General features: G+C 43.3%; 1 long non-coding RNA gene across 3 annotated transcripts in view; it reads left to right on the top strand.

Annotated features, from left to right (window-relative positions):
* Positions 1-291: 291 nt before the first annotated feature.
* LOC146761577 (uncharacterized) overlaps positions 292-12,050 on the top strand; it is a 75,702-nt gene continuing 63,943 nt past the window's right edge. For 2 of the 3 annotated variants that reach the window (XR_014944269.1, XR_014944270.1), the window contains exons 1-2: positions 292-934; positions 8,034-8,095. This is a non-coding gene — a long non-coding RNA (uncharacterized LOC146761577). Of the gene's footprint in view, positions 935-7,102; positions 7,536-8,033; positions 8,096-12,050 lie in introns of those variants that run through there. The other variant, XR_014944268.1, reaches the window with a different exon arrangement.

Here is a 12,050-nt window from a genome sequence, read left to right as displayed (position 1 = left end):
TGTCTGCTCCAGCCACACTCACCTCCACCTCCCTCCTGCCTCTGCTGCTGTCAGCAGCGGGGAATGAAGGAAAGGGCTCTGTGGCCCTTCCCTTTTCTTTAGGAGCCTGATAACCATTGCTTCTAGACCAGAATGCTTTCAGCATGCCCTAAATACAAAGCTCCGAGCAGAGAGGTGGTACACACAAGAGAGGTGGTACACACAAGAGAGGTGCTACACACAAGTTCTCCACTAAAAGCTAAAGGATATCCAAAGAAGCTTTTGGGTTTAAAAAGGCAAGGATACATAAAAGACAAGACACCTTACTGATGACTTTGCTTTTATTCATTCTCAAAGACTGACATGAAGGAGTTTAAGAGCTGAATTCATTTTTAGCTGTGCATCGAAGTCAAAAGAGTTAGACCAGGACTACATTTGGCAGTATTTCCATATCCTGCAATTCAACATGGAATATGTAATCATCTGACAGAGAGTTCAGTGTGTTTAGTTGTATAACTGCTAGAACAGATAAAGGATCAGCCAGGCAAACAGTGAAATATGAAAACGGTTCTCGTAAAAACATCCCAGCCTTGGGGCATGCATCTGCCAAGACTACTCCGTGGTGACATGAATGGACATAGCATTTAACTACTCTCCAAGAAGAGAGAGGATTACAAGGAGGTGGGGAAAGCAGAAGAAGCCAGTGCAACCCTGCCAACAATAGCAGGTTGCAATACTTAATCTCAGTGCTTGTGCCAATGCACTTCGAAGCTGCTGTTGTTTTTATGAGGAAAAATGCAGAAAAGACTAATCTGTGTATTTATGTCTGTCTGGAAATGTTATAAGTGCCGTGTGGTCATTCTGATTCCAGAACCAATGGGGTCGGTATTCCCAGGATGGAGAGACTTGGATGGGATGCCAGAACTCAGCAGCCACACATGGAACTGAATGCAGAGTGAGTAAATGGAGAGATTCAGTACAGTGGGAGACACGGGCAAAGGAAGAACTCTGCAGCATTTCCAAATGCCAGGGTTTTGAGGGGCTGTTTCAGCTCATATGTGCTTGAGAAGTTCTGAAGCATCATCTTTAACCCTTTCAAAACACGCTGTCCTCTTATGCAATTAATTTGCTCTTTTGTTGTCTGGTGTGATTGCTGGTGGTTTTTTTTTGGTGAAGTTTATGCTGGAGGAGGCATCCTGTGTGCCATAAGTTTTAATTGATATACAGATCAATTGCAATAAAGAGGCGGTGGTTCCATTAGCTTCCTTCTATACCAATATTTTCCTGTGCTTCCCAGTAGAGTTATTTATCATAAGAAGCTGTGGATTGTTATCTACTCTTCTTTCTGCTCTCAAACGCAACAGAACATTTCTATAGCAAATGTTCTGGATTGGTCTTTGGTCTCATATCTCTCTTCTGACAACCTCAGCCAAAGTGGTAAATACAGCCCCGATGTTTTGAGGCCACTGGGATCTGTATTCACATCACAGGCACACCGCATAGGTTGACAAGTGGTAATGCAGTAGGCCAGGCTTAATAGGACTGTGTCCTGTTCCTGTTTTTAACTACTGCTGTTATTTCCGGATGTTGAAGGAATGGGTGCATGGTGTCAGGTTATGTCGCTGGCAAGAGAGCAAGAAGGAAGCAGGTTTTCTTCTGGCTGCTTGAAAGATCTGCACAAGAAGTGGATTTGGACTTGTCAGGACATGCATTCCCAGAGGAGGGTGAAGGAATAGCAGAGATGATTTGCTGCTACTTCATACTACTCTTTGGTTACATAAAAAACCATAATATACTGATCCATCCTTCTTATCTGATTCTGCCATGGCAGTCTCCATGCTGTCTAAGGGTTTGTTTGATAATCTGTCTCTGGTGGTTTGCTCAGTTTTGCTTTAATCCAGCTAAAGCTTAGCTCTGTTTGACTGGTAAAAGACAGTGACATGTAGGAGTAACGCTTCCTTGGCTTTCTTTGTTGGGTAGGACAGATATTTGGCAGCTGAGTTTTCCAGGGACACAGGGATTAAAGAGAACCTTGAGTTTCCTCTTTCTTAAAAGTCTCCATCCCTCCAAACTTGACATTCTTCTTCTATATAAGATATAAACTACTGTGGAGAAGAAACATTTTCCAGATGACGGTGCTCCTTAAATGGTGTTGTAGGGCACTGGTTATCTGTGACAGGAGTCACATATCTCTACAGTACTCATGCGATCTCTTTAGCAATGGAATGGGTTCCAAGTGAAAAGAAAGGCGTGTGGACAGGTAACAAGGTGATCATTAACACAATCCTCATCTAAAACAGATTTATCCACATTTACGAGCTTCAAGAAAGATTCCTTGGTGAACTCGGCTAAATCAGGACTAACATGGACATGAAGTAGTTTGCATCCATTTGATGGGTTTGTAGAACCTCTGATTTCTTAATATCTCTGTATCTGCTCATGGTCCTACACATTTTTAAGGAACCAGAAGAGCATTTTCACCATAGTTGTGTCATATTTTGATGTTCAGTCAAGTTTGTTACCTGCCAGAGACAAATCTGTCTGTTTAACACAACTTCCTTACGCAATAAGGACATTTTGGAAGCATTCTGTACTGATGGGAGCTTCAGATGAAGCAGAAAACTGAAGCACTTAGTTTGGAAAAGAAGTAAACTGAATGTTCAGTAGCATAGGTGCTTAAAATACAGATTCCTACATGTTTGGCTCCGCTTTGCCTTGATTCTATGAAAACCATTTTTTTCTTGTGTTATCTGGGATCAGATTTCTCAAAGATACAGGATGCTTTGGAGAAGGAGAAACTGTATTTTGGTGGAAAGTAACAGGCTAATCCACAAATAAACGATGGTTGCATTTGTGTAGTCAGGCGCTGATACCGTGTACCTACAGCTGTAACATCATATGAAGTTTATCAGAGGATTGGAACACTCACGCTGGCATCCTTGCCAGATTTCTCTTGGGCAAATTACTATTCATCTTCCTAAATCCTCTTGGCAGTTTCTACTGGAGAAAGACAAAAGATTTGCCGTGTGCTGAGGCCCTGGACAGAACACAGATCTGGGCTCGTCTTCTGTCTCTTCATGCACTCCTTGTCTGTGAAAGTCAATGCTTACATGCTCTATGGGTCAGGAGCCCACCAGGCTGACAGCTTCAGATGGCTGACAAGGGAATAAATTACAGAGAGGCCTAAGGTCTCTCTGGCAAGGGCAGCTTTAGTGGATGAAAGCCTTCCTCATACTCTGTCCTAGACACCTGCGTGCTACTACTGTAGCAGCTCCAACGCTCACTTGCCCTTTCTTTCAAGGCAGTTGCATTTCACTGGTATTATGGATGGATGAAATGACTCTTGCAAGCATGTAGCGCAAATGAGCTGTGTGAGTGCCACAGTACATGGAAGAAATGTGAGTCATAAATCATCGTTAACATCTGCTGGAAGACATATCAGTGCCCCAGCAGCTGTAGGTTACTCTGTCAGAGGACTTGACACAAGACTCAAGACTGGTGTTGTTTGGTATGTTTGGGACGCAAGTTTGTCAAGATTGAGACTGCTAATGGCTGCTTTAGAAGACATGTCAGTTTTGGCTTAATGAATTTGTTAATATCAAGCAACTTTCTTCTTCCAAACAATGGTGTTGGTAATTCATAAGCTGTTATTCTTGGAGCCCTAGTTTAACAAAAGCCAGCTTCTCTGTCTGAATGTTGCTGCTTTCATATTTTATTGCAGAAATTACACAAAAATATTTGGCTTGTCTAATCAGGGCTTGACAATATAGTATATATTGCTGAAAATGTGTCATCGCATTATTCCTACAAAAATAAACTTTTGTGGTTTTTTTTTTCCCCTTGTCCATTGGCATTTTGCTAGTTCAAACTGGGGAATATGGGATGTCTGTACACCTTGTCTAATAATACAAAACAAATGATTTGAGTGTAATGGTGGTGTTATGAGGGCTACATAGATTGTTACTTTGACCCAGTACTTGTTTTCCTCCCACTTTAGATCTATAGGTTTAGATTTGAAGACTGCATTAGACTGTGCTGCTGGCATCTGCAGTTCCAGAGGTTCTGAAACATGGGACTTGCCCTTCCTGAAAGTCCTTATTAATCCATGTTCTTACACGGGCTAGATCGTTCAATTTGTTTTGCAAGAGGCCTTTAGGGCCAGGAAAGCTTATTGTGGTTATCTAATCTGACCTATTTCATTACAGAGGTCACTGAATAGCCCCCGCAGGATTTCCTGCAACTGGGAGAAAGAGTACTTGAAGAAAGTTTTCCACTAAGATCAGAGATGGCTGAAGGCTTTTTGGCAACACAAGCAAAGTTTAATTTCAGGGCAGCAGCAGAGTGGGCTGTGAGAGGAGGAGGTCTGGAAAGGTCCAGGGGATTTTGACAGATGGGGGTGCAGATGCTGGGGCTGGTTAGGAAGATTCCAGTAGGCAAGTGTGAGATAACTGAGCTTTTGGAGATGGTGAGTATGAAACAGGCTTAGGGAAAATCACAGAGGACTGCAGAGAAGTTATGGAGGCAAGATTATTTTGTGGTGGATGTATGATTCAGTAGGAGGCCACAGGGCCAGGTAGAAACTTTTCAGGTGGAAAGGAGGAGAGGGAAGGCTATGGTTTCCAGAAGAGGATGGTACAGATAATGCTTTTGGAAAGCTGTCTTTTTGGGGCAGGTGGAACTTGAAAGACACAGTAAGTTTGAGAGGGCTTTCCTTTGGCTGTCCTTTGCTTTTCACCTCACTTCATCTCACCAGTTCCCCTCTGTACTTTCCTTACAGCTCTCCTCCTTTAGTGCTCTGTGAGTCCCACAGCCCCAGCAGCTGACTGCCTGGGAGAGAAATGCACCTCTTTATTCAGTTCCTATTTCTTCTACCATGCTTCAGGTAATTAAAAGCAAAAGGATGGGAAGGGGGCTGCAGCTAGGTAGTGCCTGGAAGGGAGACCTGGGGTGTGATGCTTTCTGCTTCTGCTGCTGCAGCATCAAGATAGGGCATGTGTCAATTCCTGTCCTGACCACTGTCCCTCTTCCACCTGTAAGTCAGGATGAGGGCATTGCCCTGGCTCAGAAGGGCCCCCTCTTTTCTGTCACTGCACAAAAAGACAGCCTGTGCATCCTCCTTCCCATTGCTTGGGGCTCAGCCTTGCTCACTTGCTGCCGTATGTTAGCTCTGATCTTAAATAAAAACTGTGCAAGTGATGGAGAGCCTATCAAGGCTCTCAGTAAGCTGTTTTGGTGAGTGTTGTGAAAAATGTACGCCACTTCACTAGACTGGATCTATTCAGAAGTGTGGGAGGAAACAAAATAAGGTGTTTTTGGCAAGGCTGGTCAACTGCTTGAAAAATGTATAGCAAAATGGACTTTTGTGGATTCTTCTTCTCTGGAGATATTCAAGACCTGCCTGGGTATCTACCTTTGCAGCCTGCTGTAGGGGGCCTGCTTTGCAGAGGGGTTGGACTCGATAATCTCTAGAAGTCCCTACAAATCATTCCAATTCTGTGATTTGGTAAGAAATGCGGGGCAGCAGAGAAAAAGCTGACAAGGATTGGATTTGGCAGCTAATGAAGGACTGGAGCAGTATATCACATTGATACTGTGGAGGAAAATTAATACCTTCCTCTCAGAGATGAGAGGTGAGGAAAGAGGAGGATATTTGTTCAGCTTAGCGTGTGAAAAGCTGATTGTTGTCTTGTCAGGTAACAGGACTGTTGGCTTTGTGAGAAGGGAAGTGTGGGATGGTTAAAACTTTCAAGCCTGGCCCAAAGATTTATAAAAATATCCTTTCTAATAAAAAGAAAGGATAATTTTGATTAACAGAATTTTTCAGATATCATATCTGCTGTGTCCAATTTGGTATTCCTTTCATTTCACAGACCTGGTTCTCCAAAAACTGAAGCAGTAACTCAGTGTTGTGGAGGGGCATCAAGCCACATGCAGGCACCTAAGTCCAATTTTGTTTGCATATATCTTCTAATACAGCCACTGACTGCGGGCTCTCTTCTGTTTTACAAGTTGTGCTGCTTTACCTATGGCTGGAAGTGAAGTTAGTGCATTGCAGGCTTCCGGAAGGACTGTGTCTTTCATGACACAGAGCAAACACAAAAGGATGAGAAGACACCCTAAATGTAGACAACAGCATTACTATTTGAACGCTGAACAAACCAGATTAAAGGGACGTATTCAGAGAAGTATAGCAGATTAAAAGAGGATGGGCCTGTGGCTGCTTACCTGGTTTATTACTAGTAGAAAAATACAGAGATGTCATTTGCCAGGTGGAAATGGAAATCAAAATGTTTTTTGTTTTTTCTTTCCTTTTCTTTTTGAGAACAGAGGCAGGTTCTGGGAGAATATTTGTGCAGTTGCATCTCCTAGGAGAGCTGCTGCTTCAGTGACAGTAGAAAAGGGTGTTATGGAGAAATCAGGTTGTCTCAGATAGGAAGGAGGTGCCCAGGCAGCTGTTTAGGGTGTCTAGTGAGGCCAGTACACATCTGGATTCACTAGGTGGCAGGGTCTGCCTGTGAGAGTGAAACATGCCGTGGTATGGTGCTCGCATGGGACAGAGCAGCAGGTGGAGAGCATATTTCCTCAGAGATGCCAAAAGCGAGAGTCCAAAAGATCTCTATCTAAAGATGGTATGCAATTCATTACCAAATGCAAAACAGCCTTCCACAGCATAGTTCACTGATGAGCAAGAGACTTACATTTAGTTGATTGAAAAGGAAAAGGAGATTCGCTATCAAAATGGCTGTGAACCGTGTCTTTGGGTAGAAAAAACACCACTGAAAACGGCTTAGCAACTTCTTCCTCTGTCCTTTTGATATTCAATAAATTTAAAGATGCTTGTTAAGTTTTGGGCGGACTGAGATTCACGTTTGCTCTCATATCCTGAACTTGGCCTGACAGAAACAGCTTTTGATTCTTGTTTGGAAACTTGTGCTCAAGGCTAACAAACTGCAGGTGTGTGCAATGTGAGGTTCTGCTGGCCAGTGCAGGCAGGACCTGAGGCCCTGTCAGCTGAAAGCCTCACCTCTTACAAGAAGCCTTGATTTAGGGGAGGGCTTTTCATGAAGAAAAGGGTGTTAGAGGTGCTGGTGGAAGCTACAAGAGGTAGGAGCAAAAGCAGAAATCATACTCCTGCTCTATGTGGGGGTTAATAGCAGGGTGAAGTTTGGCACCAAATGAGCTCCCTGGGGCCGTAAGCTAGGATGGTTTGATCATGTCTGGAATGAAAACCAGAGTAAGGTCCTGCTTTCTGAGTTATGGGTCAGTGCTGTTGATTGGCAAAAAGATCATACTTGGGAATAGCAATAACCCTGACCACAGTATTTGAATGTGCTCATCCCAAAAGCGTGCTTTGGTGCGGAGACAGTTTCCGTTATTCTCTGAACGAAGCACGATGGTTTTCAACCTTCCTTCTGAAGATTGCAACATGTCATATGTTGGGTGTGTATTTTCTATATAGAAATCCATTTCTTTACTGGAAAGTTTTAGGGACCTCCGGATTACCAAAGCTTGAAAACCACCAGTGTTGCAGCCTGCTCCATTTGTACTGCAGAGGTGTAAGTATTATATAATATATATTATATAAGGCCCAAAACAAGAGAGGGATCTTCACCCTTTGGCTCTCTGAGGGAATATGAAAGGTCTCTCTTTTCTTCACTGAACATATTAACAGTATGAGCCCAACTTGGGCTTTTAATTTTATGGACTGATTAAACATCATGAAGGTCTTGACTTCTTATGGACATCAGCTGTTTTGGCTCCGGTTAAAAGATATACATGGACAGGTAGTGGACAAAACTCAGACACTACCACTTTATATAACTTTTTTTTTGGTGCAGAGTCCATCTATGAAAAAGCAATGTTGCTTTTTCCTACTGCTAAATTTACTTATGGCAGCCTCTGCCCTCTTGGTCTTGTTGCACGTAATTAATCTTGTCTGTCATCCTCTGATCCCTCTTCCCACATCACTTGCTTCTTATACCACTGAAATTACAGCCATTGTTTAATTTCTTCTGGCCTACAAAATATTGAGACAGTATCGTTTTCCCTTCTAGATCTGTTCTGACCAAAACCTATGTTTGATGTGATATGCTTGGACTGACAAACAAAACCACAGGTAAGAAAAATAAACCTACAGATACTTTGCCAGGTAAGCAAAGGAGGAAAGTAAAGATGACCTCTTCCCTGCTTTCTTCTTCTCATAACTAAAACGGAAACTTTTAGAAGGCTGAAATCCAATGGTTTATAGTCAAAGGGGGTGACTTTTCATTGCTCTGCTGATGTGTGAGGACCATAAAAAGAAGCTGAGAAAGGGAGGGATCTCATCTAGAGGGATCTCATCTTCCTGAGATGATGTAAAGCCAGCTATGTTGCTTGTTTCTGGTGGGGAAGGGAGTGGGGGCTGCATTTCAGATTACGCTTAGACTGTTCAGAGAATGCTTGGGGCTGCTGCTTCCTCCTGAAGTCTGACTCCCTGCACAGTGGCTACGGTGTATGCCAAAGGCTTGATGGACTGTATGTAGGGATCATGCAGGTCTGTCAGGTCATGCCCTAAGTGCTGACTGCTTCCAGTGTAGTGAGCTTTTGCTACTTGGAGCCCATAAATATGCCTTCATAAAAATTGGCATCAAACTTTGGCAATGCTCCAATGCAAGGGCAAAGCGAATCATCCTAAGTTGAAAAGCTACATTTTAGCTGTATGTGACCACTTGTGCATTAACTCTACACCTCTGGCTTTTTCACTGCTTCACTAGATTCCCCTTTCATTGCCAATTACACACGCTTTCTTCTCCACTTACCCCAGTGAATCATGCCTCTTTTATTGGCTGTTTTCACTTCCCTACATCCCTCCTGCCCATATTTTGTCATCCCATTTTTCCTCTGGTGCCTTACCAAAATCCTTTGCCAGTCAGAGTGCTCTTTTCATTAGCAACATCCAGCACTCATTTTGCCTCCTTCCAGCAGATGAGCCTAGAAGAGACCAATGCAAGTTCAGGAATGACAATCCAAGTGGACCAGCAAAAAAAAACCAAACAGCACAAAACCACCACGCTTGAATCAGTATATGGCTTTGTCACCAAAACCTGGCCCCAGGATTGAGAATCAAAGGAGACGGAGTGTTTTTGGCAATTGAGAGAAATGAGATCTAGTCAGGGGTTTCCAGGTGCTTGCAACATATGGTTTTATTTCCAAGGGCTCTCTGAAAACAAGACACTGAGCAGGGAACGTGGGCAGCCTGGGGTGATGCATGTCTGTCTACAGGAGAACATGAGTGATTTTCTAGCCTGTGTTTACAATGGCTTATCTATCAGGAGCAGTCTCCTGCCCTAAGAGCAGCCGGAGCTGGTATCCAAATACAGCGGATGGACTTTCCTCTTGTAAATGCCTTTTTGTTTCCAACAATGGTTCCACCAGACACCAGTCAGCTTTGACTGGGCTGAGTTCACTCAGCAAGTACCTCAACTCAATCACTTGTTTTTGGATTGTCTGAAAAAAGGAGAGAAAAAGAAATCCCGAGAAAAGTGAACATTTCTGAGAATGATGGTTGTTTGCTATTTCAATTCAGTTTTATATGAACTATTTGGGTTGGCTACAGCAGAGCTGCCAGGTGGCTAAACATGCCGAGTGAGTGTGGTCAGTACTTGGGACACGCACTGTGCTCAAGGCATCCAAAAAATTACTCCTGACCTTCATTTAGTCTGCCAATCACTGCAGGCTGCCCTTACATCACATTTTTCACTAGCCAGTAACAGATTCATAGAAGTTAGGGATGGAAAAGACCTGTTAGGTCACACGGACCGTTTTCCCCCCCTCCCTTCCCTCCATTTCCCAAAGGTCAGCCCAGGGCTGTTCCCTACAGCGTATTTTCTCCTGCTTTGTCCAGTCTTATTTTAAATGACTCAAGTGGTAGGGCTGCCAGCAGCTCCCTCTGGGAGCCTATTCCACAGCCTAATGGGCTTCATTGTTAATTTTTTCCTGATTTCTAGCCTAAAATATCCCTTTCCTAGTTTTGTCCCATTACCCACTCGCACCACCCTCAACTCTCCTTTCTCCTTGTTAACAGCGCTCATACTCTGCACTGCTCTAACAGCAGTTAGCAGAGAATTCAAAAGTGGTTTGGAAAAAGTAGATGCTTTTGCTTCCTTCACAGCCGCTACAAAAAGGAGAAGTTAAGGAACAGGGAGAGAAAGTGAGTGATGAATAGAACCAGACACAAAACGCACGTCTCCTAACTTGTTTCGTGCCCTTTGTAGATAAGAGCCTGTTCTCACCTCTCCAGTCAAATTTATATGCAGGGAGTTGAGAACAAGCAGAGAAGAGAAGGATGGATCTGTGGTTTTGATGCTGATCACAGCAATCCCTTGACACTTCAATTTATTGAAGTGGTGACTGGGAAGAAGGCTCAGAATCTTTCTACTACATTATCTTCTCCAAAAAGTTTTTTGATTTCTGTTTGGACTTAGCAATATTCAGGGCATTTGTTTTGAATGGGATGAGGCAGTTTGCCAGTATATTCTGACGAGATAATGTCCCAAACCAAATTTCTGGATGTAAACAGATACTGTAGTAGTCTGACTCCAGCTCCAAGCTTCACAGCTGGGCCTTGTCTTTAATGATACATTGAACCAAAATCCCAGCTCCAAACAGGCACAGGATCAGAGATGGATTTTGAGTTTTGAGCCTCTGTCTAGTCAAAGAAGGAAAACCTTTTCAAATGCCCTTCATCAAGTATTTTTCAAAATTGCTCTCTGACTTTTAGCCTGGGTCTTACTACTTGGGATACCTTTGTGAAGGTGCTTACTGAGTCAAGTGGGATGACAAATCTGTGATCATGTGGTTCTAGCTTTATCATAGTTCTTGTATTAATGCTCTTGAAGCAATCTGACGTGGCATGGGCCCAACCTGCAAGGTCCCTTGAGGACTGGGCCCTCAGAATCTAGAGATGGAAGAGACCTACAGGATTAGATCATTCTGTTCGTTCCCTCGCCAATACAAGTCTGTTCCCCACGGTACATTTTCCAGTTCCGTGTCCAGACTGATCTTATTTTTAAATGATTCATATGATAGGGTTTCCTCCAGTTCCATTGGTGACTGGATGGTTGCCAGAACAAAGTTTTTTTTTCTATCTTAGTTTGACTTTGTATCTTTGGATTCATCCAGAATTTTGAGGTCTGCTATTTGTACTGAGCTCTAACTGGCAGTAGACTGAGCAACTGCAGAGAAAACTGTAAGGACTTTGTCTCAGTTTCTTGAGACAAACAAATCACTGAAAGAAGCCAACAAAAGTGTTATTTCAGTCAGACTGGCAGGGCTGGCCCATCAGTGAACATCCTCAGTGAAAGACAGATGTGGGTTTGTTTGGAAACACCTGTCTAAGACTGCGCTGACATCAGTGGTGAGGCTGCAATTTACACTGTTGCCATTGAACTCTCAGGGATGGTGACTATGATTGCTTCCTCTGAATTTACCATTTGAATTTCAGGGGAGTTTGTGGGCCTATAACTGAACAGTACTGGCCATGGAGCCTGAAGTGGAGCAGGACTGTCCAGGTGCTCTGCTGTGAGCACAACTGCTTGCTTTGCTATTCTGCATCACACTTTAATTACTCACTGCCACACACTGTCTGCACTTGAGTGTTGTTTGTCACTGTCAAGCACACTGTTTAGAGTCCATTGATACTGATGTCCATGCTCTTTGGATCCCATCTTCCATGAATAATAAATTATCTTCTTGAAAAACAGTCATGATGAGTAGTGCAACCAGATTTCCTGATTTACTCTTCTTGGCCAGCTGCTTTTTAAAAGGACAAAAGCTCAGCAAGCATTGCTTCCTTCAGCCTAGGAAAGAGCTAAAACTAGTAGCAAGACTCCCTTCGTGAAAGGGCCAAGATTTCACCTCTTATACTTTCTCCTCTTTCTGGTCACCATTTCTCTGTTTTGTATCCAAGACTGTTTTTCTTTTCTGAGACTTTTCATTCTGAGAGTGAGATGTGGCCTCTGCCTTCAGGGACTGGTGCATGTATAGCTGCAGCTATGGATGGGTAGTGCTTAAAGGCAGTATTGCCAACAAGA

The sequence above is a fragment of the Coturnix japonica genome, chromosome 3, assembly GCF_054131305.1.
Source record: "Coturnix japonica strain WE chromosome 3, WE-NBRP24, whole genome shotgun sequence".
In the NCBI taxonomy this organism is placed as follows: Eukaryota; Metazoa; Chordata; class Aves; order Galliformes; family Phasianidae; genus Coturnix; species Coturnix japonica.
Note: the sequence above shows the minus strand (reverse complement) of the source record. Positions and strands in the feature narration are given on the sequence as shown.